This window comes from Prionailurus viverrinus, chromosome B1, assembly GCF_022837055.1.
Source record: "Prionailurus viverrinus isolate Anna chromosome B1, UM_Priviv_1.0, whole genome shotgun sequence".
NCBI lineage: Eukaryota > Metazoa > Chordata > Mammalia > Carnivora > Felidae > Prionailurus > Prionailurus viverrinus.
The window spans coordinates 50,054,748-50,082,301 of NC_062564.1; the positions used below are offsets into that span (position 1 = coordinate 50,054,748).

Genomic DNA, 27,554 nt, shown 5'->3' on the forward strand with positions numbered 1-27,554 from the left:
CACCTTTTTCCATGTAGTAGTATTGATTCATAGAGAACTTCATGTTCAGATCTGTTCCGTGGAGGCATGTAATAAGATAAGCATCACACATTATAAGCTTTTTTTTTGTGGGAACCACAATTACAAAATGGCAAAATGTTTTCTCTACATTCATTGTTGTATTTTTCTACAGTGAGATGTGATCTTGCCAAAGCCACCAGGCCCCTCCTAACAGTGAGTTGATTGTCTGCATTTGCATTGCCCAGGAGCCACTAGACTACAGCTTTCTGCCCCCACATTCTTATTTTCAGATTCTGGATCATTCTTTCCTTACAGTTGAAATATATATAACATAAGTCCAAAGTGGTGATTAATTTGAGGTATTTGGAAACCATTGTAACTAAATGAAGCATGATTAGTCTTGCTGTGAAGTATCTTTTAGTCTTACCAATATCAATTCAAAAATGTTTGACATTCTGTTGTGTAATGTTTAAATAATTTACAATAAAACCATGAACTTTATTAGGCATGAAATTGATCAGAAGGGAAAGAAAAATTCTGGAAAATGGTGGATGTGTTTTATAGTAAAGTGTATTTAAACAAGTGGTCCTCAGCCCTAACTAGACAAGAATCACTTGGGGAACCTCTGATGCCCAACACCTTCCTCTCTTTCAGAGGAGAATTTGTAGGTGTTTTTTTTTTTTTTAAGTTTTCTATGTTTTATTCTAATCTGCAGCCAGACTTCGGGTTGTTTTGAACTAAATTGCCCCCTGATAGCATATGGCATCATATGATATCACATGAATATCTAGGCGGACTCAATATTGTGCTTTTATATATCATTACCTGATATGCAATTGTTCTCCACTTTATTTTCCATTATAAAATGTGGAATGTGGGGCCCCACTCCTAAAGTTTCTTATTCAGTAAGTCAAAGGTGGTAGGACTTTAAAACCTGAGTTCTAAAAATATCACACGTAATTCTTAATACAGGTAATGCAAGAATCATACTTTGAAAAATGTTCTAGACTCTAGAGAGGCCTGGCTTTGCCATATGCCAGTTTTTTACCTTTAACAAGTAAACTGCTCTGAGCCTCAGTTCCCTTGTTTATAAATGAAGATAGAGGAGAAGTACCTACCTCACAAAGTTGTCGAATAGGGATCAAATGAAAAATCATACAAAACTCTTTGAAAACTGTAAAGCATTATGAAATATAAAGGATTAAGATTAAGGATTTAAGAGATTTGAGGGCTACTATTGTACATTCCTTGACATGTGTTTATGTGTACTTTTTTCTCTCTCCTTTAAAACAAAAATACCAAGAAATTAGGTGTTGAAAAAAAGGCTTCATCATGCAAAAAAAGTCAGTTTTCTGATAATAATTTGTATATCATATTTCTTTCAAAGTACATATATCTTATTGTTTATTATTGACTCTTTATAGGACATATTTGAACATTTAGCCCCAAAGTGTTTTTCTTTTTCCTCTGTCTTTATTGTCTTCCTCCTTGGAGCTGGAGTTCATACTCAAGATACGCAGAATTTGAAATTCCCTCATAACTGACAATTAGTAAACCATTTCTCTGAAGGCCAGACTTAGAACAACTCGTTTATACAATAAATCAATAATTCATAAGGCTTTTTTCTGAGAATCTCTCCTGAGAACAGCATGAGAAGACCAAAACAAACATTCAGAAACAAAAATAAGAAGTTAAAATAGAAGGTACCAGTTTGAGCTCAAAGATGTTGTCATCCATCGCCATCTGCATTATATTATCAATTGCCAAAATGTTAATTGATTTTCTTGTGCAAGTAGGCCAAGTGTAGACAGTTAAATGCACATCCCTATGAAAATCTTAATTTTTGTGCTTCCTGATTTTTATATATTCATTTCTCTTGTTTGTTAAACTCTCTGTTGGCATATATGTAAATGCTATATTGATCTTTCATTTACTTTCAGTATCTTAATTTTGCTCCATGAAATTTACTTAATATCATTAGTCCATTGTTTTAAATAACAGTATTTAGTTTGGGTCAGGTTATTTATCAAACTGGTGCTTTAAATTAAGAAATATTTTTAAGAAACTGTTAAAGAACTATAGCAAACCAGCAATTTCAAAGTCTCAGTTCCCTTAAACCAACTTGAACAAGTCGAGACAGCTTTCTTACCATATGTTTAACTTTAATTTGTGTTTTGATTGGCATGTGATAATGTTTAGTATTTTATTTGTTCAGCTGACAACTGCGAAAATAATAGTTTCTCCAAGATGTTAATATATAATCAAGAGCTTTCAAAAAGTACTTTGATTTGAGCAATACTGTGTTTAATTTATTCAATAATTAAAGCAAAAGATCATACTAAGCTCAAAACAATAATTGGTTTGAAAGAACAATTGATTAATAACAACTAGCACAGGGCTAAGTACAGAGTAGGTTTTTCAATAAATATTTACGAATGAACAACTCATGTTATGCAACTCACATTTACCCTTAGTAGTGAGAATCTCACCTCAAAGGAATTTAAAGTATCTAAATTTAAACTGAATGAAATGAAGTCTCTGCTTTACCAGAATAACATGTGGCAAGTAATAAATACATAACTTACACAAGAAATATTTACATAAGCTTGTACCAAAACTTGATATTAATTTTAAAAGGTGAACACCAATTCTTAGAAGTATTTAAGCTCTTGTTGCTTTATGTGAAATTAAATCTTTGTATACTAGTTGGGTAAACAAATATTCAAGTAAACCTTTATTAGTAGTGATTTTCTTTTTCTGCTGCTTTTTAGAGCAAATGTATGAAAATTCTAAAAATCTTTTTAAATTAGAAAAATTTCCTACATTTTAGCCTACCTCATTAGTTTCTTTGTGATAAGAGCTGGATATAACAAATTATACCTATCTTAGTTGAGGCTATATCCCTGTGATATAAAAGGAACTACTTAAAATGTTTTTAGAAAATGGTGGCCAGAGCTTAGAAAACAGTAACAGACCAAAATTTCATTATGATGATATTTGTACTGCTTTTGACATGCCAAAGGTATATTCCTGTATTATCACTTGGATGATTTTCATCATCTAGTGCAGTGAAAATCCCTTTAGGCTTGGAATTCAGAGACCCATAATTATGATGTGAACAGGACAGGTCATTTAGTCTCAATTTCTTCAGTGTAAAATGAGGATAAGTTAATTGTTGAGCCCCAAACCTACCTCACTGGACTTTGGTTGTAAGGAACAAATGAGATAACATGTATTATCATGCTCTCTAACCTGTAAATTGCTCTGATATTATTTGTTTTTGTTAGAATTTGGGGGTTGTAGAAAACAAGGATATGGTCTTCAGTAGTAGTTAGCAACAACAACAAAATAGGCAATTAGACCAGTACAATCTTGATACAATTTGGTACAATCTTTAAATCAACAATCCAATTAACTTTTTGAAAATGAGGTTCTTTTTCAAGAGTAGGTATGTCCTGAAACTGTGCTAGCTCTTGAGTATATATATATAGCCAGTGTGTGCTCTCAAATTGTATACAATTAAATTTGCAGGTCAATCTCAACAGCAAGTTTGAGATCTCCATTATATTATTCTTTTGATGGAATTATGTAAGTACATGAGCTTGACTTCACTGAAACTTGTAAGAAAAATACAAAGAAGAGTATAGGCCCTTTAACTTTTCTTTGAGGACTTTCATGTGCCTATTTCTTTCTGATTAAGAACAAGTTTTAAAAAGGTAATAGCTGTAACTTGCTGATATTCATCATGGCAAAACTTGAAATTTTAAGTTATTTAAAATTATCTTAATTGTATGTTTGTATATATAATTTTTTTAAACCTACATAAAGTAAGGATTTCTCCATTCTTTTCCGCACATCAACACACAAAAGAGCATTTTTATGGAACCTAGATTTACAAAGGAACTCATCCTTCTTTTAATTTCTTTTATACCTTTTTACAACTGACTAAAATAAGAAAAAGTGTTTATATTCATTTATTTCCTAGTAGCCACATTTATACATTATTCTTGTATCATTTCTATTTTATATGAAAAGAATTATGTTGACATCTCTTCATAATTTAACTAATTCTCTTTTTTTGTTCCAGTTGTATGGGTTTAGGGAAAGGAATAGGGAGACTAAGCATCCCGTACCCTTCATCTGACTGTAAACAGTCTCCTGGGATTTTTTTCTAACTTAATTTTAATCCTATACTTCTTTAATAGTCAAACTGAAATAGGATTGTAATTTTCTCCCAGGATCCAAAATCTTCTAGGATAGAAAATACTAAGGTCTACCTAAAACCAGCCATTTCTTAGACATTTCTATTGGATTCACAAAGATGTAATATACTAAGTTAATAAGCATATTTCCTATTCTGTGATCTCTAATTAGAAAGTAAAATTTTGTTGCCATAAAGATAAAAGAAAGTAAAGTTTCACTTATATTTTAGTCAAATCCCACAGCAGTACATTACATCCTATAAAAGAAAGTAGTTCCATCTATATAAATGCATTAAAGAATAGTTCCCTTCAGATTATTATTTTTTTAATAATTATTTATCTCAGGAAATCTATTATGTCCTTTCTTGGACATTTTCATTGGTATGCTATCATTGCTGTTAATTTATTTTCATTTTATTGGCTACTGTTACCAGTTTTTCCTGATAAATAAGTTTTTTACCTTGTAATAATTCAGATTTTGAAGATTCGGTGTTCCATTATTTTGATGATTACCATTTACTAGTAATATTAGTATTTATAAGACAGTGATATTTTTAAACTTATTATTTTATATTTCCTAAAGTAGGGTGAACTACTTTATTGTTGTTGTAGCCCTGGTGTTTTTGTTATATGTCACCTTGTTTATATTGCTAACTTGCAAATATTTCTTTAATTGTCTTGTGCTTATTGACTTAAAAAGCTTTAGAGCTTCATAATTTTCTCTTTTCAGAATTGGCAGATTTCTTTCCCTAATGCTTAGTAAAAATACATTATGTTATTTTTTAAATACCACAGAATTTTGAGTCAGGAGACCTGGTTTCTAGTATTGCCTCTGTTTTCAGTGAGCTTTGTAACTAGAATTTTACCTCTTGGGACCTCAGGTTTTATCATCTGTGAATAGATGTGAAGAAACAGGGGACTAGTTTAGGTAGTATCTCAAATTCCACCTGCCTGTAATTTGGGTGTCGCTTGACCATTTTGTAATCATTATTCTGGCTTACTTTTATTCTTGTTATTCTTCCCATGAACTATATTTACTAGTTCAGCCAGTACTGTTAATGAAATCTATGCTTAAATTGCTAGGATTCAGTTATGTTATTAACTTTGTTTTCCACTTATAATTTTGAGTAATTTTAAGGAGGAAATTATATTACAGATAATAAAAATAAAAGAAAGGTTACAAATAATTGACACGACCTTTTTTTTTCTTCCATAGGAAAAGTCTCCTAAAGCACTAACATAAGCACCTTAAAACTGATATATAGGAGAAAAATGACAAAATTCTGTGGTCTTTGTTCTCTTAAATATGAATATAGCTATTTAGCCTTAACTTTAAACAAAATGTATTCATGATAAAATTAGTGAGCAAAGCGGTGATAGCACTGGCCCATATAGCTAATTAAAAAGCTCTTGGCTTTTACCAACATTAATATAATTATCAAATGTAAAAGGAATTTCGAGAAGTGGATTGAAATTTTTCTGTTTAACAATTATTCTTAAAATGTTCTTAGATTCATTGAATAAGTGTAATTGCCAGATTGCCATGAGCATTGTCCTACTTTAAAATGTTAGAGATAAATGTAGTTTTTTTTTTTCTGGCTATGCAGAAGATGTTTTCATAAAGCCTCCTTAACTGTCTAATAAAATAGAGATTGCATTAGTTCCATGTCTCAGCAGAGTTCTCTTACAGATTTAATTGTGCTCTCTGAGAACCAGGGAAGAGCCAAGGAAGTTACTTGTTACTTTTAGAGATCACTGCCTCTCTCTAATTGTCTGCATTAGCTCATATCAATCTGTTGAACACATTGGTCTATAGATTTATAATCCAGGTATTGGGTTTGGTGTTGGCTAGGTAGAGAAGAATAATGGAAGGTTGATGTTGGAAGATGGTGTGATGTCTTTGGCTATACTTGATTCCTTGTCTTTGGTCAGTCCAATGGTTCAACTTTCCTGGCTTTCAGAAATTAAATGAGATGACTAGCTTCTCTCATTCAGACACAGCTATATTACAGTGTTATTTTGATTGCCTGTAAAGAAAAACAACAACAACAGCAACAAACACCAGACCTTTATTTTCAGTTCTCTGGCTCTGCATGTTTTGTTATTACACTTGTTAAACTTGAATCTGAGGTCCAAACATTTCATTGAAGATTTTCTGGGTTTTGATAATAGGATATTCTAGAAGATAAAGCAGATAATCTTAGTGTGATTTAATTTATATTTATCCATCCACCATTTTTCTACCTACTTCTCCCCTCCCCAGTTTTGAAAAGGACGTTTAGAGTTGTCTTCCTTCACTCCCTTAGTTAGCCTCTGCCTCACATAGTTTTTCCCTAACTACTCTTGTCAGCAGAAACATTTAATAGGAAATGATTCTATATTTCTGGAACAAGATCAACAAAAAAGTTCTTTGCATTGAACTGAGGTGAATATGTACTTGAAAATACTGTATTTTTTAAATATGTGAACTTAAAATTATTTTTTAATTATAAAAAGGGGTCTCTGATTTGAAAATATTAGTCTGGAAGTTCTTTTGTCATCAGGTGCTATTTCTACCTTATCAGAGTAAATCTGAATTCTTTATCATTCATCTTTTTAAAAAACTAACTTCTCTAGAATTACTCCCTTTCACATATCTTTAACACCAACTTCAAACAACTTTTCTGCTTCTGTTTTCAAACGCCAAATTTTATTTTTGAGTTTTATTTCTTCATTGAAGTTTCAAAGTATTGCATATGTGAAGGAGTGACTGCAGTTTAGACATTTACTTTGGTATGATAAAGATAATACCACTACCACTGCTTTCTCCGAAACCCAGAAAGAAGAGTTCATTTGACACTCAAAAGCTATTAAATTGTCTTATTTTTTTTTATTTGGAAGAGCTATGGAAGCTGTTTCTTCTAATTTAAAATTGTTCAAGAAAATACTGACTTTACTGTATTTTAATCTGATAGTGAATTTAGGGGATTGTTGATATAAATATATGTGTCTACAACTAATAATAGTTCTGAGTTATTTTGTTTTCTATAATATTGTGATACCTGAAGCTTAAATTTATTTAATGTGAACTTTTTTTTTTAAATTTTTTTGGTAAGCCTTTATTTTGTCTTGTTTTGTTAGTGTTGTGTATTAGGTTATTATGGTCCTCTCAGCAGAAAATCCTTTGTTAGATAGCCTGATTCTCAGAAAGAACAATTTAAAGAGATTTATACTATGTCATCATAGTTGGATAGTATTATCCTGAACTGTGTGAAATTGCTGGTTTTGTTCATCAAGAGTGATCAAATGTTTGCAATTTCATAATATATATTCAAGAAACAATCAAACAAAAGGTGTTTTAGAATAAATATATTAACTTTCCATTCTAATTCCTCTTATTAACCTATCAGAGACCTTACGAAGGAGATTCAAACTATAGATAACCATAGGTCCATCAAGAAAATTCTGCTTTGTTTTGTAGTTAAATTGCCTAGTTTTAAAGATATTTAGTCAAAATGATTTTAGTAATTGAAAGCAAATACCTTTTGGGAATATGGAAGTTATATAAAAACTTTCATAACCTGGGATATTATCATATATCAAAGGACTAGTATGTAAATATCATTAGAGGCAAAATAAGTCCCCCCCCCCTTCCATATCTACTATGGACTCAAATTTTGCTAGCTATAGAATTTTATCTTCTTGGTAGGCATTCTGAAATGATACTACTATGTTATAGAGTCAACAGATTTGCCTTAAAATGCCATTTAAAGATTTTCTTTATACCTATGTTTCAAATTATAAGAATCAAAGTATATGGGTTTAAAAATGCATGTAAAAAATATGAATCTCCTACACAGGAAATCCAGAATTTTAGAAGAGCTATTATCTAAGAGGTTATAAATTGGATTGTTCTAAACTCACACTACATCTCATATAAATAATATTATGAATAATAAGGGCAACACATTAGCCAACAAGAGCTGATCTGGTACACTTCATATTAATCTAGTGTCTCAGTTTTGACTATACTTTTATGATGGGGAAAATTGACTTAGATCTCTCAGTAATCACTTGGTATACTTCTTTCTAGGAGATACCCTGAGCCCTGCCCAGGTACACACACTCTCCATCTGGCCTATTCCTCTAATGCTACATTCCTCAAGACCTTCCTACCTGCCTTCTATCCCCAGTCTTCCTTATCAATACTTCCGAAGTATAATCTATATTCAAGCATTAGGAAGAAGGAAATTTGCTTTAATTTGTATTCAAGTGTGTTAGTCACTATAGCCCTTGTAACCTGCTTAAAGATGAATCTGCATTAAAGACAAACACATTGCTATTAGCACAAATTACTATCAACTGGAATATTGAGCTTTAAAACAAAAATGGAAATAGTGTTGATTGGATTCTTTTGAGGCAAGAGATACCATTAAGTGACCTAACTTAAGCATCTCTTGCTCTTTCTCTGAATGCATGTGATGTCTGAAAGTGCCGTATATTTTCAGTGACTTTGAGGAGGGGAGCTAGTCATTTGTAATTCTGGGTCATTGAAGTCAGGGTCTTGCTGATCCTGTGTTTTTCAGTTCAAGAGCTGTGTCAGGAGCATCTTAGATGTCCGTCACCCACACTGTTAAGATTCTGTGTTCGAGCCTCAGTTTTCTCTACCTCCCAGCTAGTCCTGTCTATCTTCCAGCTCTGCTCATTGATACTATAGACAATAGCTTTCCTCATTTTACTTTTATTGACAGTGACACCACCTTCTCCTTTTTTCAAGAGATAAAAAGGTAGAAACGATATTCCTTTTTCATTATTAAAAAAAAACGATTATTTTTAAACAGCTGGCACTTAGCAATTTAGTTTTCACACCCTATTCTGAATTAAATTGATATGGTGATTCTAAAATTGATTCTAAAATCTTAATCTTGCTTTTATCATGTAAGCATCTAGTTAGTGTTTATGCTAAAGACTTGTATTTTGTGGTATTAGTTCTTCACATTTCTTTTTTTATGTATTTAAAATTGTTCATTTCTGAGTGAGTGGGAAAGTTACTGTTATTGAGATATGTATAGGGCAGGTGCACTTGATTAGAGCATGAACTGTACTTTCACATTAGCTGGATGTGCTTTGCACTCTGCTCTTGTAGATTTATTTTGTTTACAGTAGACTGATGTCCATTTTTGTAAATGTTTTTACTTAGCACTTTAACTGTGAGTGTACAAACTGATTTTAAATGTAGTGGTTGTATATTTTGGTTATAAATTGGAAATTTTTAATAAAATTAAATAATTTGTTCTCTATTTTGTCATTAGTATCTGATTGCATATAATTTTCTGTATCACCTTCTAGACTACTTAATTAACATATTACACTATTTTTCAATTGGGTTTCATATTTTATATTCTAATATTACTAATATTTTTCATTTATAACATAGAATTCACATTATTCTGGAATATAGAAATATGTAAACAAAAACCGTCCAGTATCATATCCTTTTCTCTCACACTTATTTTGTCAATATAGATAAGACTGATCTCTCTTTATATAACACTACTGGGCACATAATAGGGGTTCAATACATATCTGTTGATAAAATTGAAAAGTATCTGTATCAGTTTTCTAATTAGAAATCCTACTCACATTAACAAATCAGTTGATTTTTTTCATGCACAGGAAGGCAGACCAGGATTCAAACTATTATCATTAGAGTTTCTTGCCTGGATCATACAGCCTTTGGTTCCAAGGAACCTTTGGAATCATAAGGTCTAACTTCCAAGCCAGCACAAAAATTCTTCAAAACTATCTTTTATAAGCCTCTGCTGGAATGATTTCAGTAACAGGAAGCTCACTACTCTGTAAGGCCTTCCATTCCATTTTGAGGAAACTCTAATTGTTGTAAAAGGCCTTGCGTATATTGGGTGGAAAATGTATTTCTTTGTTACCTTCATACACTGGTAGTACTCTACAGATACACCGTAATTCTTTCACAGGATTATTTGCTAGACACTGGAGAAAAGATATGTTGTTTCCTCCAAATCTTTTCTATAAGCAAAACATGTCCTATTTTCCAGTTTCTCCATGACTTCCTATCAGATCCTAGTTGTTCCCTTCCAAAAGACTACAGTTAGGAATATTCCTCTTAAAATTTCCATAGAACTGAACACGTATCTCCAGATTCTATAAAACTAGTGAAGAATCTAATATACACTGTATTCTGTACACTATTACTTGTATTAAGTTTATCACAGAAGAATGGAGCACTTTTTTTTTAATGATCTCCCTCCAATTATTGAAGGATGAAGATATGCATATATACATGTCCATCAATTGTTCAAACTCTAATGTTTGCCAATTTCAGATATTTCTCTAAGGCACTGATTGGTCATTTACTGTGTGCCAGGCAATGAACTAAATAAAATTCTTAATCTCCTGACAGTTTATTTCTAAGGTGAACCAAATATTTAATAAAGATGGGAAAATACCCTAAATTGTTTTGTGACTGCTAAATTAGGGAAGAATTTTTTTGAGTGTTTTGTTTTATGGTGATCATTAGCTAACTACACAAATTTTGATCATTAACAGTTTGAGTACTAATCATAGTGTATGTGCTGGGGCAAATACATAGACCAAACCATTGTTTTTTAGCTATGGGATCATTTCATCAAATAAAATAGTACATGTCTCAGTACGTAAAACAGATAAAAGCAGGATTTTTAAAAGAGAAAGTGCCTGAAATCTTAATTATTTGACCTAGTCCTTTTATCTCTTCACTACAGCATCCTTGAATCATCTAGACAGAACTCTTAAGAGCTCAAAGAACCAACTTTATAAATTACATTACAATTTGACTATGGCTGTGGTCACATGAATCTACACATGTGATAAAATTGCAGGGAACTATACACAGAAATGAGGGCTTGTAAAACTTGTGAAATCTATATAAAATAGATGAATTGTATCTATACCAATTTCTTGATTTTGCTATTGTACTACAGTTACAAAAAAATGTTACCATTGGGGAAAACTGGGTATGGGTATTATTTCTTAAAACTGCATGTAAATCTGTATCTCAAAAAGGTTAACAAATTTTTTAAATTAGTGAACTAAGTGATCTTAGGTCCCTTCTAAAATTCTGTAATTAATGCCCCATTCATTTTCTAGCTGTTTTTTTCCTTCTGTTAATTCTAAAGAACCTATTAGAATTATTTTTGAAGAGACTCTTGGTAAATGTCATTTACCCAGGAATCCTTCAGTTCTTGTTTTGCCTTTCCTAATTTGATATTCTCACATGAAAACAAGACCCTGCTAATGTGCTCCATACATTTTGCCTGTTCCATTCCCCTTCTTCTAAAGTTCCCAGGAATAACAATCAGAATCACCCCAGACTTTTGAGTGTGGTCAGCAGAATAATGGCCCCCAATTCCCAGAACTTGTGAATGTGTTATTTTCATGGAAAAAGGGACTTCGTAGATGAATTTAAGATTGCAGACCTTGAGATGGAGAGATTATCCCAGATTATTCATGTGGGCCCAGTCTAATCACATGAGTCCTTAGAAGCAGAGAACTCTTCCCAGCTGCGGGCAGGGAGGTGAAAAAGGATGAAGGTGTAAGAGAGATGCAACATGGGAAGGACTTAACCCACTGTTGCTGGCTTTACAGGTGGAGGAAGGAGACCATGAGTGAGGGAATGTAGTGGCCTCTCAAAGCTAGGAATGGCTTTCAGCTGACAGCCAACAAGAAAACATAAATCTCAGTCCTACTAAATTCTGCCAACCAGAATGAACAAGGAAATTAATATTCCTCTGAAGTCTCCAGAAAGAAACTACTGACATCTTCATTTTAGCCCCCATGAGACCCATGTCAGACTTCCGACCTACAGAGATAATAAATTTGTGTTGCTTAAGCCCCTAAATTTAGGGTAATTCGTTATAGCAGGAATCAAAAACTAATAAACTGAGCCTCATACCCCCACATCTGCAGAGTGTAGGCAGTGAAAAAACAAGTAATGGAAAATGGCTCAAGGAGTCCATTAAGAATCAGAAGCACTTCAGAGAGCTGGTGAGTTGCCTGCAACAGACTGTTGAGGTTGGTGGAGACAGGTTGGAAGTGTTGAGTAATAAGAGCAGTCACTCCCTGGTGCCTTTCTTCCTATTCTCTCTTTTCGTCTTCATCTTTTCCATTATTTTTCATTTTCATTTATTCCCATTCCTCTTATCCTCTCTTCCATCCTTTCCTCCTCTTTAAAACTCTGCTGTTCATTTTTCCCTGTTAATCAAGTATATGTTTTTATATACTCCACATTCCCACGAGCATACCCACCCATTTGTCAGAAGAATAAGCCTTGGAAAAATATCAAGATTTTCAGGTGCAGCAAGGAGCCAAAAGGTTAAGAAACGTAGCTTTATCACCTGGTCTGGGTACTCCATGCACCAAGAGGGTTATATGCAAATTGATTTATTCAAAACAAAACAAAATGGGCTCCTGGGTGGCTTAGTCTGTTGAGCGTCTGACTCTCGATTTTGGCTCAGGTCATGATCCCAGGGTCATGGGATCGAGGCCTGCGTTGGGCTCCATACTAAGTGTGGAGACTGCTTGAGATTCTCTCTCTCTCCCCCCCACCCCCACCCCTCTCACCAACTCGTGCTGTCTATTTCTCTCTTTAAGCTAAGCAGGAACTCAAAAATTTTTGAAAAATAACAAAAGCTTTTTGCTAAGGTATTGATTAGTCACTATCTACTATTCTGCAGCTGAAGAATTATGCTGAGCCCTTTTCACTATCTCTGTAGACAGCTCAAAACTAAACACCCTAAGGGGCTAATAGTTCATCAACTTCAAATAATATTAGATGAGCTACTGTACGGTAATAAATACAATTGAAGCATTTAAACATGTCACATGAGGTGAATCAATGAAGTAGGTATATTTTTTATTTTAAGAGTTTTTTGGCACCAGATTTGTTAGAAAGTGCTGAATATGGGGAATAAATTCACACACTAATACCAACATGCAGACTTCGGGTTTCCCAAATGTCCTGGTGGCTAAAAGGGCAGAAGGGGTGTTCTCTGGCAACAGATCAGGCATGGTTGAGCCAGTTTAAAGGAACTCTTAGGCAGTTCCTGAAGGCAGAGGTAATACAGGTGCCCTTGGCCATAAATTTAGTCAATTCCAAATGAGCCCTTACCATAACAACGAGGAGATAAGTCCCTCACATTCTCAGAGTGAAAATAAGCATTCTGAAAATTCCAAAGATTGTCTAGGTCCTATGGCCGCCAGATACTGGCTTGTTTCTGGAGCCATTGCTACAGCACTTAAATTTGTTAGCAAATCCAGAGGAGAACAAACTAAATCATTTAAACTTAAAAATTCTTCCTTTCCTCTCTTTTTTTCTACTTACTGTTAATTTCCTTTGCAGAACCATGCCAAATTTATAAGACTTTTAGCGATCATAATTTTAGTTGTTTTTTTCAGAGCCAAGTTCATATTTGTAGTGTTTTTCTTGTCCGTTTATGAAAGTTACTTTAGTAAATGATGTTTCATGTTTCTGGGAGCATTCAATAGCATGCATTAATTCATTCTTTTATTCAGCAAATACTCATTTGTTTACCTACTCTTTACCAAGTAGTAAGACCCTAGGAACTCAAAGAAGAAAATGACATGGTGTATACTCTTGCAAAGTTCACACTCCAGTGAGGAGATGAGATTTCTAACACTGGTGTGCTCAAAGTGTTATGTAAGCACAAATGTGGAAGAACTTACTTCTGCCATGAAGACCGGGCATATAGAGAACTTTATGGAATGTGAAAGAATTAATTGATTATGTAGGGGACAAAACAGGCAGTTGTTCTGTGGCAGTCCTGTAATCAGAATGTTGAGTGCAAAAGGAGGAAACAGACAATAAGTAAAAAATTAACATATTAAGATAATAAATGCTATAACTTTCCTATAGGCAGGGGGTTAAAGTCTTAGTAAAAAATTAATGGATTTTGTTCAAAACGCAAAAGGGTGGTAGCGCCTTTTGGCGCTCAGGCCTTTTGGGTGGCTCAGTCGGTTGAGTGTCCAACTTCTGTTCAGGTCATGATCTGTTTGTGAGTTAGAGCCCCACATCGGGCTCTCTGCTGACAGTGCAGAGCCTGTTTCAGATCCTCTGTTGCCCCCTCTCTCTGTCCCTCCCCCATTCACTCTCTCTCTCCCTCAAAAATAAAAAACATTTTGAAAATTTACAAAATGCAAAAGGGTGCATTGAAGCATTTTAATTAAGTGATTAACATAATTTTCTTTTAAAAAATTATTCAGAGTGTGGAGGTTCCTCAAAAAATTAAAGATAGATCTACCCTATGACCCAGCAATAGCACTGCTACCCTATAGCAATAGCAATAGGAATTTACCCAAGGGATACAGGAGTGCTGATGCACAGGGGCACTTGTACCCCAATGTTTATAGCAGCACTTTCAACAATAGCCAAATTATGGAAAGAGCCTAAATGTCCATCAACTGATGAACGGATAAATTGCAGTTTATATACACAATGGAATACTACAATGGCAATTGTAGTGGCAATGAGAAAGAATGAAATATGGCCTTTTGTAGCAATGTGGATGGAACTGGAGAGTGTTATGCTAAGTGAAATAAGTCATACAGAGAAAGACAGATACCATGTTTTCACTCTTATGTGGATCCTGAGAAACTTAACAGAAGACCATGGGGGAGGGGAAGGGAAAAAAAAAAAAGAGGTTAGAGAGGGAGGGAGCCAAAACATAATAGACTCTTAAAAACTGAGAACAAACTGAGGGTTGGTGGGGGGTGGGAGGGAGGGTGGGTGATGAGTATTGAGGAGGGCACCTGTTGGGATGAGCACTGGGTGTTGTATGGAAACCAATTTGACAATAAATTTCATATTGAAAAAATAAATAAATAAATGTGCCACTTTATATGCAATAAATAAATAAATAAGATAAAAAATTATTCTGGGGGGGTCCTGGGTAGCTCGGTTGCTTGAGCATCCGACTTAGGCTCAGGTCATGATCTCTCGATTCATGGGTTCCAGCCCCGCATTCTCTCTCTCCCTCTCTTTCTTCCCCTCCCCCCCCAAAATAAATAAACATTTTTTAAATAAAAATGAATAAAAAATAAAAAATTATTCTGGGGGCACCTGGGTGGCTCAGTCAGTTAAGTATCCAACTCCAGCTCAGGTCATGATCTCACAGTCTGTGAGTTCGAGCCCTCATGGACTCTCTGCTGTCAGTGCAGAGCCTGCTTCAGATCCTCTGTTCACTGCCCCCTCTCTGCCCCTCCCCCGCTCGCAGGCACAGGCACCCTCTCTCTCTCAAAAATAAATAAAAATTAAAAAAATTAGGGGCGACTGGGTGGCGCAGTCGGTTAAGCGTCCGACTTCAGCCAGGTCACGATCTCGCGGTCTGTGAGTTCGAGCCCCGCATCAGGCTCTGAGCTGATGGCTCAGAGCCTGGAGCCTGTTTCCGATTCTGTGTCTCCCTCTCTCTCTGCCCCTCCCCCGTTCATGCTCTGTCTCTCTCTGTCCCAAAAATAAATAAACGTTGAAAAAAAAATTTTTTTTAATTAAAAAAATTATTCTGGTGGCTTTATGAAAATGGATTATGAGGACTGAGAATTCACACAGGGAAACCAATAAAAAAGCAGTTGAATTAGTATGGGTTAGAGATAATAGTGACTTTCATGCAGATGGTTTTGCAGAGATGGACAATAAAGGAAGATTCAAGATGTCTTTTGAAGTTAGAGTCAATAAGACCAATACACTGGATGTTATAGATAAGGAAAAGGGGTGAATAAAAGATAATTCTTAGTTTTTTAGCCAGGGCAGCTAGGTAGGTTATGATGTCACCGAAGTGGAAAAGACTGGAAGAAGTATAGATGTTAGAGGGTTCTGTTTTGGACAGGTTAAGCTTAAGGTAACACTACTAGCTATCCAAGTGAAGATGCCATGTAAGCTGTTAGATAGGAGTCTGGAGCTCCAGTTGAGATTTTGACCTGTGATAGAAATTTGAGACTCATCAAGGTGTAGATGGGATTTAAAGCCATCAGGCTATATGAGATCACCTTGGAAAAAAGTGGATAGAGAAGAGAAGTGTGTAGAGCACAAAAAGTCAGGAAAGGGGACTGAGAGGGGGAGACCAGTTAGCTAAGAAGAAAATCAAGGGAATATGTTAGGGAAGCCAGGAGAGAAAAGTGTTCTAAGAGGAGGGAATAGTTCAACTGGTCAAATGATGGATAAAGATCAAATAAGATGATGACTAAGGAAGACGACATGATTTTACAATATGTAGGTTATTGAAAAGAAGTGGGAGAGAAGCCGTTGTGGAGTGGATTGGAAAGTAAATGGGGAACTCGCATTTTGAGCAGCTGGAAGACTACATACTTTTAATGACTCTCCCAATGAAAGCAGTCAAAATACTGGATTATATAAAAATCATACTGAAGGAAGCCCATTAGGCCAAAAGGAAATGACACCAGATAGTAGCTCAAGTACACAGGAGGAAATGGATAAATGGTAAATATGTGGGTTCATATGTTTTTTAAGTTTCCTAGATCCATATTCAGGGTGGGGGGAGGCTATTTCCCATACACACCACCAAGTAATTCTCAGACACTAGCAGGGTGTCCAAGAATTCCACTCAATTCTGACACTGTCCACCCAGAGGTAGCATCTGATTCCACAGGATAAGGATTCAGTCCTATACGACCGCCCCCAACCACACTTCAGATGCCAGTGACAAGCCCTAGGCTATTACCTGTGCTTCTGACACACCGGCCACACAATGACCTCCACCTTAGGTTTGATTCATTTGCTAGGGCAGCTCATAGAACTCAGGGAAACACTTTCTTACTTTTCTAATTATTTTTAATTATTTTAATTATTTTATAGTATTAGTATTGTTTTATATCCAACAAGTTTTAATTATGTTTTATATATTTTATTATATAATTTTATATAATATAAAAATATTTTATTTTATATATTATAAACATAAAAATATATTTTATTTTATATGTTTTATTACACAAAACAATAATTTTATTATATAAAACAATAATTAAAATTTGTTGGATTTAGGGTCGCCTGGGTGCTCACAGTTGGTGGGTTCAATCCCCATGTTGGGCTCTGTGCTGACAGCTCAGAGCCTGGAGCCTGCTTTGGATTCTGTGTCTCCCTCCCTCTCCACCCCTCCCCTACTCATGCTCTGTCTCTCTCTTAAAACTAATAAACATTTTTTTAAGAAGATTTAAAATTTGTTGGATTTATAATATTTATATACTAATATATGATAATATGACAACATATATGACAATAAACACAAAGGAGGGGGAAGGGAATGGAGCTACATTGGAATGAACAGTCTATACTAGCAATAAATTAGTATTAATTTTAAGTAGTTCTGATAATGCATACTATAATCCCTCGTAAAAGAAAATCCATATGGCAAGAAAATAACTGTAAAAAAATACAGTAAAAAAATAAAAATAGGCATTAGCATGTTCTACTACATATTTTTTAAAAAACTTGTTTAATGTTTATTCATTTTTGAGAGACACAGAGACAGAGACAGAGCACAAGATGGGGAGAGGCAGAGAGCAGAGATGGACAACACAGAGTCTGACATGGGGCTTGAATTCACAAACCTCGAGATCACGACCTGAGCTGAAGTCAGACGCTTAACCAACTGAGCCACCCAGGGGCTTCTAAATAATTTTTTCTTTAACACAAAAGAAGGAAGTAAAGGGAGAATAGTGGAACAAGAAGGACAAGAGATATAACAAAGGAGTAACAAAGTAGCAAATGTAACGCTAACCATATCGATAATTACATTAACATGAATGTGATAAATCCTCCCTCAAAAGCTATCAGCCAACAACCTGCACAAAAAAGCAATTTAATCCTATCTGCTCTTTCCAACAGGTATACCTTAGATTCAAAGACACAAATGGGTTGAAAGTAAAAACATGAAAAAAGATATGCCATAAGGGAGCTATAGTGGCTATGCTAACACCAGACATGTTAATCAAAGAGAATCAATATTGTTATTATAATAATAGAATTATTATAATAATAAAAGTGTCAATACCTGAGGAAAATGTAACAATTATAAATGTATACATACCTAAAAGCAGAACCTCAAAATACATGGAATTAAACCTAACAGAAATGAAAAGGGAAATAGACAATTCAACAGTAATGGTTTGGAGTTTTTAGTAACTGGTAGAACAACTAGACATAAAAGCAGTGACAATATAGAAAACTATCAAACACCTCAGCCTAACTGACATATATAAAATATGTGATCTAAATATTGCAGGGGCACCGGAGGAACTCAGTAAAGCAAAGGACTCTTGATTTCCACTCAAGTCATGATCTCATGATTCATGGGATTGAGCCTAGCATGGAGCTCTGTGTTGATGGAGCCTGCTTGGGATTCTCTCTCTCCTTCTCTCTCTGCCCCTCCCCCATTTGCACACTACACTCTCTTTCTCTCCCTCTCTCTCTCTCTGTTAAAATAAACACTTAAAAATAAATAGATAAATAAATAATTAAATATTACAGAATACATATTCTTTCCAAGGACACATGGAACATTCTAGTGAATAGACCATATGCTATGAGCAAAGATTGGCAAACATCTCCTATAAGTGACCAGAAAATAATTTTTTTTTTTTTTGCTTTGTGGACCATACAGTCTCTGCTGCAGCTGTGCCTGTTTATTCTTGTAGCACAAAACTAGTCAGAGATAATGTATAAACAGGCATGGCTGTGTTCCAATAAAATTTTGTTTACTAAACAGGTGGCAGGCCAGATTTGATTTGCGGGTCATAGTTTGCCAACCTCTGTGCTATGCCATAAAACAAGTCCCAATTAGTGTAAAAGGATTGAAAGAATGCACAGTATTTTCTTCAAACACAGCAGAGTTAAATAAGAAATCATTAACAGAAAGAAATCTTGAATAACTATTTTCTATATGAAACACACTACTACATAACTCACAAATTAAAAAGACGTCACAAGGGAAATCAGAAAATATTTTGTGATAAATGAAAATGAAAATGAAAATGAAAACAAAACAATGAGGAGCACCTGAGTGGCTCAGTTGGTTAAGCATCTGACTCTTGGTTTTGGCTCAGGTCATGATCTCACACATTGTGAGATTGAGCCCCACATCAGGCTCTGCACTAAGTGGAGCCTACTGAGGATTCTCTCTTTCCCTCTCTTTCTGCCACTCCCCTGCTCCCATGGTCTTTCTCTCTCAAAAATAAACAAATAGGGGCGCCTGGGTGGCGCAGTCGGTTAAGCGTCCGACTTCAGCCAGGTCACGATCTTGTGGTCTGTGAGTTCGAGCCCTGTGTCAGGCTCTGGGCTGATGGCTCAGAGCCTGGAGCCTGTTTCCGATTCTGTGTCTCCCTCTCTCTCTGCCCCTCCCCCGTTCATGCTCTGTCTCTCTCTGTCCCAAAAATAAATAAACATTGAAAAAAAATTTAAAAAAAAAAATAAATAAACAAATAAACTTAAAAAAAAAACCAACAATGAATTTAGAAAGATCAATCCCAAATTCATTCTATTATCCTAATATCAAAGACAAAGACATCAGGAAAATGAAACTATATACCAATATACCTCATGAACATAGATGAAAAAATCTTTAATAAGATATTAGCAAACTGAATCCATCAATATTATAAAATATTGTATATACAATATTTATATATAATAATTATATGCATCGTGGCTAAGTGGGATTTATCCCAAGAATGCAATGTTGGTTTAACATCTGAAATATCAACAGATGCAATGTATTATGAACAAAAGGACGAAAGTCACATGAGCATCTCAATATGGAAAAAGCACTTGACAAAGTCCAACACCCCCTCATGGTAGAAACTCTTAGTAAATTACGAACAGAAGAGAATGTCCTCAATTTGATAAAGAGTATTTGTGAACAACTAACACTTTATTTAATCATAAAAAACTAAATGCTTTTCCCTTAAGATTGAAAATAAGGCAAATATGTCTATTCTTTCCTCTTTCAACATTGTACAAGGTTGTGACTAGTACGAAAGCCTAGAAAATGATTGAAGGAATTCAGATTGGAAGAAAGAAAACTGTCTTTATCTGCATATGACAACAGTATATGGAGACAATCCCAAAAAATCTACACCCAAAAACCTACGAAGAACTAATAAATGAGTTTAGTAGTGTCACAGAATACAAGATCAATATTTTAAAAATCATTTATTTTCTTAATGTACTAGCAATAAGCAATTTCCAAATACAATTTTAAAGTCCATTTACAACAGCATCATGAAGAATGAAATATGAATAAATTTACCAAAAGAATTGTGAAACCTGTACCCTGAAAACTACAAAACATTGCTAAAAGAAGCTAAAGAAGATCTCAAAACCGTGAAGAGCTAAATCCATCTTCATGGTTTGGGAGACTCAGTATTATTAAGACTGAAATTCCTTTCAGGGTGCCTTGGTGGCTCAGTCAGTTAAGCGTCTGTCTCCAGCTCAGGTCAGGGCCTGCTTTGGATTCTGTGTCTCCCTCTCTCTCTGCCCCTCCCCTGCATGTACTCTTTCTCTCTCTCAAACATTTAAAAAAAGATTGAAATTCTTTTCAAACGGATCTATAAATTTCATGTAATCCCTGTCAAAATTCTAGCAGGACTTTTGTAAAACATGACAAGTTGAGTCTAAAATTTATGGAAATATAATATATCTAGAATAATCAGAACAATTTTGAAAAGAATGAAGGTGGAGGACTCACACTACTGAATTTCAAAACTTAAAAAACCACAATAAATAAGACCATGTGGTATTGGTACAAAGATAGACAGACAGCAATTAAAATCTTTAATTCATGGTTGATCAATTCTCAACAATGGTTCTAAGAAAATTCAAGAGAGGAAAGGATAGGTTTTCTTTTTTAACAAATTATGTTGGGACAAGTAGATAACCACTTGCAAAAAAAAAAAAAGAACTTAGACCCTAATCTCATACTATACACAAATGTTCAGCTAAAATACAGTGTTCACCAATATGTAAGAACAAAACTAAAAAGCTTCGAGAAGAAAACATAGATATAAATCTTCAGATGTGACAACAAAAGTTGTCCATACAAAAGTTGTCCAATAAGTGTTCAATCCATAAAATAAAAATTGGTAAATTGGCTTTGCCACAATTAAAAACTTTTGTGTTCCAAAAGACACTACTAAGAAAATTAGAAAACAGGCCACAAAGTGGGAAAAAAATATTTGAAAATCATATAAAGAACTCTCACAATTCAGTAATGAGAAAACAACCCAATTAAAAAAATTTTTTTAACATTTATTTATTTTTGAGAGACAGAGAGAGACAGTGTGAGTTGGGGGGGCGGGGTGGTGGGCAGAGAGAGAGGGAGACACAGAATCCGAAGCAGTCCCCAGGCTCTGAACCGCCAGCACAGAGCCTGATGCAGGACTGGAACTCATGAACCGCGAGATCATCACCTGAGCCGAAGTCAGCGCTTAACCAACTGAGCCATCCAGGCGCCCCAACCCAATTTTTAATTAAAAAAAATTTTTAAGTTTATTTATTTATTTTTAGAGAGGATGGGGGACAGAGAGAAGAGAGAGAGAATCCCAAACAGGCTCCTTGCTGGTAGGAGCTCAAACTCACAAACCATGAGATCATGACCTGAGCTGGCATCAAGAGTTGGATGTTTAATTATTTTTTATGATTTATTTTATATTTGAGAGAGAGACAGAACACGAGTAGGGGAGGGGCAGAGAGATGGAGACAGAAGCTGAAGCAGTTTCCAGGCTCCAAGCTGTCAGCACAGAGTCTGATGTGGGGCTTGAACCCATGAGCAGTGAGATCATGACCTGAGCCAAAGTTTGGATGCCCAACTGACTAAGCAACCCAGGCACCCCAACAACCCAATTTTTTAAAGTTCAAAAGATTTCATGTTTATTTATTTTTGAAGGAGAGAGAAACAGAGCGTGAGCAGGGAAGGGACAGAGGGAGAGGGAGACACAGAATCTGAAGCAGGCTCCAGGTTCTGAGCTGCCTGCACAGAGCCCAATGCGGGGCTTGAACTCACAGCTGTGAGATCATGACCTGAGCCGAAGTCAGATGCTTCACTGACTGAGCCACCCAGGCACCCCTAAAGTTCAAAAGATTTAAAGAGACATTTCCCCAAAGAAGATGTATACTTGGCTAATAGACACATGCAAAGATGCCCAATCTCAGTTACTAGGCTAATTCCAGTTAACCTACAAGTTAAACCATACCCCAGCAAAATGGCCATGCTAAAAAAGACAGATAATAGCAAGTGTTGATGAAGCTGTGGAGAAACTGGAAACCTCATATATTGCTGGTGAGAACATAAAATGGTATATACACTTTGGAAAACAGTTGGGCACTTTCTTAAAAAGCTAAACATAAATTTAACATACAACCCAGGAATTCTACTACGAGGTGTTTGCACATGAGAAATTAAAACATATGTCCACACAGAGACTTACACGTGAATGTTCATAGCAGCATTATTCATAACAGTCCCCCAGATGGAAACAATCCACATCCTTGTTAACTGGTGAATGGGTCAACACAATGTGGCATATCCATACAATGAGATTCTATCCATCAATAAAAAGGAAGGAATTACTACTATATACAGTGGAAATAAACCTCAAAGACATTATGTTAAATGAAAGAAGCAAAATGCAAGAGGTTACATTTTGTATGATTCCATTTTTATGGAATGGGCAGAAATGTCAAATCTATAGAGACACATAGATTAGTGGAAATGGGCACGAGAGATTTTTTTTGGCAATGATGAAAATGCTCTAAAATTGTACTGTGGTGATGGTTGCACAACTTCATATAACTTTCCTATAAATCTAAACAGGTGACTTTTTGAGGTAAATGACACCTCAAAAAAGCTAAGGAAAAAAAAAACCAGATTGACTTTAACTGTGGAGTCAATACCTACAAAGTCGTCACTAAAAACTTGAGTCATCATTCATTAAAAATAAATTGCTGGAAATTCTGGGAATGTAATGGACAGCATGGTGACTATAGTTAACAATATTGTACATTTGAAAGTTGCTAATAGAGTAAATCTTAAAAGTTCTCATCAGAAGAAAAAAAAATTATAATTACATGAGGTGATGAATGTTGACTAAATTTATTGTGGTAATCATTTTGCTATATATACATTCTTTTGTTCCTGATCACCAATTCTAGAGTGTATGTTGAGGGGGACCCCCACCCCCAACACACACACATACCACCAACCAGTCCCTGATGACACCAGCCTGACACTGTCTACCCAGAGATAGCGGGTAGAGGTTCACCTGGACAGTCTAACATTTAGAAGTTGAAAGTGTAAGAGGAAACCAGCAAGAGGGATCAAGAAGTGGCCAGAAAGGTAGGCAACGTGTTGTCCTGGAAAGCGAGGGAAGGAAGTTTTTCCAGGGGGGTTGCATAATCAACTCTCCTGTTGGAAAGTGCTGCTAAGTCTAATAAGATGAGGACTGAGAGATGGTCATTGATTTAGCAAGTGCAAGTCAGTTTCAAACACATGCTTGTGGTAGAGGAATGAGGCAGAAAACCCGTTTCTGGTGGGACTAAGAATGGAGATAAGAAGTCTAGGCGTATCGATGAGAGTAGATGACCAAGGGGGAGCATCAGAGATGGTTACTGGAGATGAGGTAACTGAGGGTTATTAATAGGTTAGAGGTAACAAGTAGATAACAAAGAGATGCAGTTAAAATGTCCTTTTTTCTAGGGCCACCTGGGTGGCTTAGTCGGTTGAGCGTCCAACCTCAGCTCAGGTCATGATCTCACAGTCTGTGAGTTCGAGCCCCACATCAGGCTCTGTGCTGACAGCTCAGAGCCTGGAGCCTGCTTTGGATTCTGTGTCTCCCTCTCTCTCTGTCCCTCCCCTGCTCATGCTCTGTCTCTCTCTCTCTGCCAAAAATAAATAAACATTAAAAAAAAAAAGTCCGTTTTCTACTTGAGCGTGAGCTTCTTTTATTCATTCATTAGCTCATCAACATGGATTCACTGGATTCATTTATAGATGAACATCTTTACTTTGGAATAGGTGAGATAAAGACCGGAAATTCTGTGAGGCAGAAGGAAATACAGTGGTTGAGCCTGGGGCTGGAAGGCCTGTGCTGGGAAAATGCTTTGAATGAGGACAGGTCAAAGGTTTTAGGCACCCAAACCAACTTCATCTATTTCACGGTTTAAAAAAATTTTTTTAATGTTTGGTTTTATTTTAGAGATAGAGAGACAGAGTGCGAGTGGGGGGAGGAGCAGAGAAAGAGGGAGATACAGAATCCAAAGCGGGCTCCAGGCTTGGAGCTGTTAGCACAGAGCCCGATGCGGAGCTTGAACCCATGAACTGCGAGATCATGACCTGAGACAAAGTCGGATGCTTAACCAACTGAGCCCACCAGGCACCCCTCATGGTTTTAGACTAGATGACCCCTTGCCAGTTTAAAACAACTGAACAAGCAAACTCGGCGAGGAACCTACTTTCTCTGGAATTCCCTTAGTTCTGTCTCCAAAGGTTGTCTTCTTCCTCTTTCATCTCTGGCTTCCCTCACTTTCCCTGGTCATGCCTAAAATAAAATAAATTATTGATACAGAAACAATGTAAATATGTCTGTGGAGGGGGAAGTTAACTTTATTTTACAGAATGTCAGGGTCGGGGGGCACCTGGGTGGCTCAGTCGGTTAAGCATCCCACTCTTGATTTCAGCTCAGGTCATGATCTCACAGTTCGTGAATTCAAGCCCCGAATCAGGCTCTGCACTGATAGGGTAGAGCCTGCTTGGAATTCTCTCTCTTCCCTTCTCTCTGGGCCTCCCTCACTCTTGAGTGTGCTCTCTGTCTCTCTCAAAAATAAATAAATAAAACTTAAAAAAAAAAAAAGAAAGTATGTCAGGGTTGGAAAAGGCCCTAGACATCATCTAATTTAGGGACAGGCAGACTTTTTCTGTAAAGGGCCAGATGGTGAATATTTTAGGCTCTCAAATTTCAACAATCTGCATCACAATTACTCAACTCTGCTGTTGTAGCACAAAAGCAGCCAGAGACAACACATAAACAGGTGGGGTTGTTTTCCAATAAAACTTTATTTATAAAACCAGGCAGTGGGCTAGATTTGTTCCAAGGGCCATAGTTTGCTAACCCCCGATCCACCCCAAGAGGTGATAAAACTGAGACCCAATTAGCATGAAGGAAAGCCAGGACAAGAATCTACTTTCCCTGAGCCTCAGAGAAGAGCTCATCTTACTACAACAAAGATTCTCCAATTTTCCTTTGCATAAAAATCACCTGGGGGATAGAAGGGATAAAATTATGAAAAAACAGATTCTCAGGCCCACTCTTCATAGATTTAGATTCATTTGGTCTGAAGTAGGACCCAGAAAAAAGCACACATGGTAAATATCCCTCCCCACATCATAGATTCTTGAATCCCCTAGGCAACGAGTAAATCCTCCGTATCACAGATGGACAAGTAAGCGGGGGATGAGGAATGGTTTTGAATACTTCTCCCGATTTTTTTTCCCTTCCCCTTTGGTCCAGAATCCCTTGGTCTGCAGCAGCTTGCCTGTGCCATGGGGCGGGCCTGCAGGAAGTACGCCGACACCTGCCAGCTGGCCTAGTGGGCGAAGTTTAACTCTAGGGAGGTGACAGGGCAGTTTTGAGCCAGCTTTCCTAATGAGCATCACTTGTTGACAGACTAGGGGGGAGGCGCTTGTTATGCACTTTTGGCCTGAAGCCTTCTGTGGGATTGCAGATGAATGGATGCCATAAGGCTTCCTTGTTCACCTCAGTAGAAAAAAGTGGAAAAATCATCAAAGCAACAATTTGGTTCACACTTCTCATTGAAAAGGGTCAGATTGGCTGGGGGAAGCTTGTGGAGGTAGTTTGGCATGGAATTTTCACACTTGATCTATTTCTTTCTTCCTCAATCCATTACCCCTGCCCAGTGCACCTTGATCCCTTGAATGGGGATATTGTCTGCTCCAAGTCATCCAAAACAAAGCCTCTGTTCTTTTGAGTAATTCCTGCCCCCCAATCCCCTAGATGCTTAGGAAATATAACCCCTAAGAAAACAACATGTGGTTAAGAATATTATGTCAGGAGTCCCTATTCCTGTAAAGGGGCTGGCCTAATCCAGAAACTTCGTTTCTGACATTATCCCAATTTCAAACCCCCTACAGTACCTTTTCCTCATAGTTCTTCATCTCTTTGTAAGAACTCTAGAGCTAGGCGTATATATTGGAATTAAAAGTTAAGTTATAAGGGGTGCCTGGGTGGCTCAGTGGTTAAGCGTTTGACTCTTGAGTTGGGCTCAGGCCATGCTCTTGCGGCTCATGGGTTCAAGCCCTGTGTCATGTTCTGCATTGACAGCAGGGAGGCTGCTTGGGATTCTCTGTCTCCTCTCTTTCTGCCCTTTCCCCACTCGTTCTCTCTCTCTCTCTCTTTCTTTCTATCTCTCTCAAAAATAAACTTTAAAATAAATAAATAAATAAATAAATAAACGTTAAGTTATGAGATAAGATGGAATTTATGGGGCTCAATTTCAAATTGCTTTCCAGGGCCATCCCCATCCGACTCTCCAAGGAAAGGGAAGAGGCCTAAGGCAATGGTCAGATTTAGATTCTATATGGTTGATGCTTTCAACATAGATAGCCACTTTCTTTAACCATAAGACCACACTATACAGAAGTGCAAAAAGAGAGGTTCCTCCCTCTCCCCAAAAAAGGGAGTTTCCCTCCATTCCTGCCTTTGTTTCTGTAGCGCACAGGGCTGGAAGGCAGAGGAAGCCTTAGCTGGGCTTTCTGGCAGCCTTTGCTCCTGCTGTCCCTCCATGTCACCTAAGACTCCTACTGACCCAGCCCTGGACAACTTCTGAGCTGACGTCGCGGTGACTCACAAATGTGCGTTTTCATCTGTGTGAATCCCTTGAGAAACAGGGGCTCTGAGAGGAAAAAGACCGGCTGAGATAACGCTGCTCAGGAGTGAGGTCTCCTTTCTGAGGTTTCCCTAGAATAGCTCATATCTGTAAATTCTAAGCCACAGTGCGCTCTTGTCATAAGGGGGGGGTGTGTGTCTGGATGAGAGAGAAGAAGGGATGGGGAGATCAAACACGCCCTGAGGAAGGCCCAGCTTCAAAGTCAGGTCCAGCACTGATCTAGGTGTGAGAGAGGAGGTGGAAACCAGGGCCGGCCCTTTTCCTTGGGGCTCTTTCCACCCACCTCTCCATCTTCCTGCCTCTGCATCTTCCTCTGAAGAAGATGCTTCTCTGCTTCTCTGTATCCCCGTTTAGACCAGGAATTTTCAACC

General features: G+C 36.5%; 1 protein-coding gene and 1 long non-coding RNA gene across 2 annotated transcripts in view; one reads left to right on the plus strand and one right to left on the minus strand.

Moving 5' to 3' along the window:
* The window catches only part of FZD3 (frizzled class receptor 3), a 104,168-nt gene extending 94,749 nt beyond the window's left edge, over positions 1-9,419 (plus strand). Inside the window, exon 8 of the transcript XR_007151710.1 lies at positions 173-9,419. The gene's annotated coding sequence lies outside the window, so the exon portion shown is untranslated. The remainder of the gene's footprint in view (positions 1-172) is intronic.
* LOC125164288 (uncharacterized) lies at positions 6,327-27,554 on the minus strand. Its single transcript, XR_007151711.1, has 3 exons — positions 27,467-27,554; positions 24,733-24,818; positions 6,327-6,380 (listed from the first exon to the last, which is right to left on the minus strand). It is a non-coding gene; the product is annotated as an uncharacterized LOC125164288 (long non-coding RNA).